The sequence below is a fragment of the Mus caroli genome, chromosome 5 (genome assembly GCF_900094665.2).
Source record: "Mus caroli chromosome 5, CAROLI_EIJ_v1.1, whole genome shotgun sequence".
Lineage (NCBI taxonomy): Eukaryota > Metazoa > Chordata > Mammalia > Rodentia > Muridae > Mus > Mus caroli.
This window is the reverse complement of record NC_034574.1, coordinates 34,211,930-34,216,858: the sequence shown is the minus strand read 5'-3', so window position 1 is coordinate 34,216,858 and position 4,929 is coordinate 34,211,930.

Genomic DNA, 4,929 nt, shown 5'->3' with positions numbered 1-4,929 from the left:
TCTTTCTCCAGGCCACCCTGGCAAGCATAGTCAGGGTAGGTCATCAATTTTTTTCTTAGTTAGCAAAGTTCAATCATATATTTATGTCTACTTTCTTATTGCATTGGCTAGGACTTTCAGTAAAACTATTGAAGAGATTCTATGATGGAATGCCTACATCTTATTGCATTCCTGATTGCAAGAGGAAACTCAAAATTCACCATGGATTATGTTAAATATGCTAGATGTATACTTATTTATTTAAAGGTATTGTAGATGACATTGTTAACATGTTCAGGTTTGTCTGTTAGCTACAAATGTATATGAAGCTTATTAACCACATTGTTTATCTCCATTAAGATAAGATCATAAACACTGATTTGTTTGCATTGCTTTTATTTTGTTTTGTTTTTAACAGTTTGGATACCCATACAATTGGTTTTATATTTTCATATTTATTTGTCGATTTTTTATATAGTTTAATGAGGCATTAGTGTCATACATTCTGTGAGGCCCAAATGACTGATAATTTCTTTGCAATTTTGCATTTATGTTGGTAAGAGATTGCTGTGTAATTTTCATTTTTATAATGTCTCCATCCAGCTTTGATATCAAAATTTTATTGGCCTTACAAAATGACTTGATAATTCATTTTTCTCTTGCTTCCTCTTTTATCAAAGGACATTTTTTAAAAAAGTGTTGAGTTCTCCTGTAATGAGACTGAAGGGAAGATTTTTTTTTTTTTGTAAATGGAGAAATTATCAAAAGATATTGATAAATGGAGTGATATGTAGGTAATATGATGTAGGAATAATGTGATGTGACATAATACAAAGGCATGTAAGAGGTCAGTCAGGAACAGAGGTTCACATTTAACACAAATCAGACCTTATGGAAAATAAGAGGGGAAAAGCAAAACAATGTACTATGTACTTCTTTTGCATAAATTACAGCTCACCTCCCCCTCACCCCCCATTGAGAAAGTCAGAATTTTGAGTAAGGGAAGAAAACTGTGGTCCTTAGCAAAAAGTCGCAGAAATATATACATTTGTTTCAGATACTAATTTCCAAGAGAAACATATGTCTGAATATTAGCAGTAATAAATAATATTGTTCATTGAGCTGTGTTGTTCAGTTTTCTAGATTAAAAACAGCAAATATTTTTTATCAAATTCCTGAATTTACCATGATATTAAAATGCTCAAAATAGGGCATGCTGCTATAGCCTTTGCTGGGGCCAATGCACTTAGAATTTTTTGCAATGTAAATTGACAAAATGATTTGGAAACTAACCTGGGAATGATTTCAGAAGAAAAAAAAAACCCACAACAATCACACTTCTAAGAATTTAAAAGAAGAAAAAATATTCCTGTATCAAATCATTATATACTTTTAAATGCCATTGAAATTCCATTTGATATACTAACAACAACAACAAAAACTGGAACAATTGTATCACTGCCAAGATGATAATAATGACTGAAAACAATAAATTGAATATTCAAAATGGGAAATAGATCGGTTTTGTAATGTTCCTGACACAAAGGAATGTTGTATGGTCCAACAGATATCTATACTAATTCCCAGAAGCAGGCATCACACAATGGATATATATTGATATCATACTGCTCTATAAACATGTTCAATTACTACATATTAATTAAAACTACCATATTTTCAAATAGATGTGACCCTGATCAAATGGAGTGTAAGGCCCTAATTATAGTTAAAGAAACACAAGACTTTCAGTTGATCCAATGCTCATAAGTATAAGCACACCCACATGTTATTTTTTCCTGCTATATAAAATTATGTATGTAGTGAAATAAAACAATGAAGATAAATGAACAGCATATAATGTGTTTGGGAGGTGAAATGTTCTCATTATATTTGGAATTGCATTAATGTTTTTATAATGATATTCTGTAAAAAATTGCAGATAAAATGACTATCATTTATTGAATCCCTATATTATGCTACCCGCTTGCTCATGATGTATCTTATTGCATTCTTACAACAACCTATAAAGGAGGTACTTCTCAGATCCATCTCTTAATTGAATTTTATTTTTATTTTCATATTAACACAGACACATACTTCAAAAAGATAAAGCAGCGTGGATGTTTACCAAGAATAAATGCAATCTTGTACCCCTTCACTCTAATTCTTTTTAATATTTTAGTATTTTTCTTATGAATAACTCATATTTCTAAGTCTCACCACGGTATTAGCATCTATAAAGTTTTTCACTTTGTTTGACTAACCGTTGTTGCAAATTCTTCAAAGAGATGCGCAAAATGGATGTACCTTCTGAAAAGCTGAAAAAGAAAGGAAATACAAGTTATGAAACTCATGGAAAGGGGAGCAGCTCACACATCCCACTGTGGCCAAAACTGAAATAAAACCATACTGTGCACATATGTATGGAAAGATGCAAGGATACTTAGAGACAAATGGCAAATTCTTTGAAAAACCAAATTTGCAAAAGCTGGAGAATCTAGGACTAGTAAGGACCGATAGCATTCTATTTATCTACTAAGAAATTCACAGCTGCATATGTATGAAGGTCAGAAGACAACTTAATGAAGTCAGTCAGCTTCCAGCATGTGAATTTCAGGGATGCAACCCAGGCTGTTGGACTTGGCATTGATACCAAGTATTTCTTCCTGCTGAACCATCTCACCAGCATCCAGGAAAGGTAACTTTTAACTAAGACTTTTTAATAAAGAGAACCCAAGGGTCTTAGTGACTCTTGGTGAATTTTATGACTGCTATCCACATGTCAAATTGACCAGTTCATGCTTAATGTGTTTTTGATTTTATTAATTAAATTTACTCTTTGACAATCCCATGCATGGATATAGTATAATCTAATGACTGTCACCCCATCTGCTCTTATCTCCTTCCCACCCTTATCAAACCTCCTTCTCTACCACCCCAAAAATGTCAATAGTTAAGGAGGGTATGCCCTATGTGCCTCTGTCTCATACATGAATAATTTTTGTTAGGACCAGTCATATGTATGTCTAGTGCAGCAACTATGAATTCCTGGCCACAATGCCTGGGTTGTGTTTAGAGACAGCACTTCAGCTCTATTTGGATCCTCTTTCTCTCCCCTCTTCCACAGTGTTTCCTGTTCATCGCTATTCACTGAAATGAGAAGTTTTTTTTTCTTTCTTCCTTTCTTTCTTCCTTTCTTTCTTTCTTTCTTTCTTTCTTTCTTTCTTTCTTTCTTTCTTTCTTTCTTTCTTGAATAGGCAGAGAGTAGCAATTATCAATGACTGGATGAATATTTAGAAGTTGACTTAGGATTTGTGGCATTTGGATGAAATCTATTGCTTTGCCATGTAGTGTTCCCTGTATTTTTACAAGGGAACCTGCATATCTTTCACTGGTTATTGCCTTTGGTGTCAATTCTTGGACCACTTTTGATATAGCTATTGGATCTCAGCTTACTGTTAATCCCATGTGTCTGGTTTTATATCAACTGGAAAATAATTGAAGTTAAATCTAGGGGTTAATTGGGTACTGATGCTTGGTTATGATAGTTCAGAGAGGAGACTATGTGGCCTCTGATCTAATAAATCAGCATTCTATATCAGTTGGTAGAGAGAAGGGTGGGTTGCTAGGAGTGTCATATGTGTGGTCTCTGACAACAAAGGCAAGCATGCACTTGAAGCAGGTATTGAAGATCTGGTGGTTCAGTTGCAGGGGCTCTGTGAACTCTGATTTATGAAGGAAAAAGACAAACCACACTTGGCCTAAAGTGGAAGAGGTAGAATGATAAAGGGTAATAGAGTATGACCTCTGACCTAGAAGCAGGAGGGCAGTCTTTCTGGTTCATGTGAGGAGAAGGTTTAGGCTTCCAGAGATAGGTCTGGGTTTGGCCTCTAGGGGATGAGGTCCCAAGACATGGGGTGTTAGAATGATGGAAGCCTGAAGATAAGATGTAAAACCCAGAGAGCAAACTCCACTGAGGCTGTGGGGAACAGGTTCCATACAGGTCCTGAGGAATGTACAGTTACAGTGCTGGAGGAAGGCAATGTGGCTTTAACCTGGGTAGTGATTTCTGCTCAGGACTTGAGACTGTGATAAATGAGCTCTGTATGAGTTCTGATATTTGAGGGATTAGAGTGACTAGGGGAGGGGATTACTCATCCTGGCATTAAAGCAATAGGAAATGACGTCTACACCTTTCTTAGACACAGGAAGTTAAGGTTCCAGAGAGAGGAATATGGTCTCTAACCTAGGGAATGAGATCTGCTCAGGCCCAGAGACACTGGAGCACTAATTCCACATATATCTTGAGATGCTTTGTTTAGGCAGGAGAAGAGAGATATGGCCTCTAACAGGGCATAAGATATGAATTTAGTCACCAATATTAACAGCAAAAGTTGTTAATAAGAGTAAGCATCAAATGGAGCTAAAGTCCCTGGTCAGGTCTTCACTTATAGTCCCTTGTCCTATCTAGGGAGCAAAGGAACTCACCTGCTCTCCACACCCCTGGCTTCCATTGTGTTTCAGGCAAGCTCACTTTCATCTGATCAGAGAATGAGATGCAGAGAGAAGCCTTCATGGTTCTTGTCCCACCTACCTTCTCATTTTAGTTATTGACACCTTCAAATTCGGCAGCAGGTATGACATCATATAACCTCAGCTCACGCTGTCTTGGACCTCAGGAGACCCATTTCTACCACATGGCTGTATCCATAGTCTCTTCTTGCTGTATGTGCTCCAACTCTGTGCTTGTGTCACTTCCTGGGTTCCATCACTGCTACCACGTCCTGACCCTGTAACTTATTACATTGATTTCTCCTAGAAATTGACTTTTCTTTATATTACTGGGGTTATGTTGAGGAAGAAGAAGAAGAAGAAGAAGAAGAAGAAGAAGAAGAAGAAGAAGAAGAAGAAGAAGAAGAAGAAGAAGAAGAGGAGGAGGAGGAGGAAGAG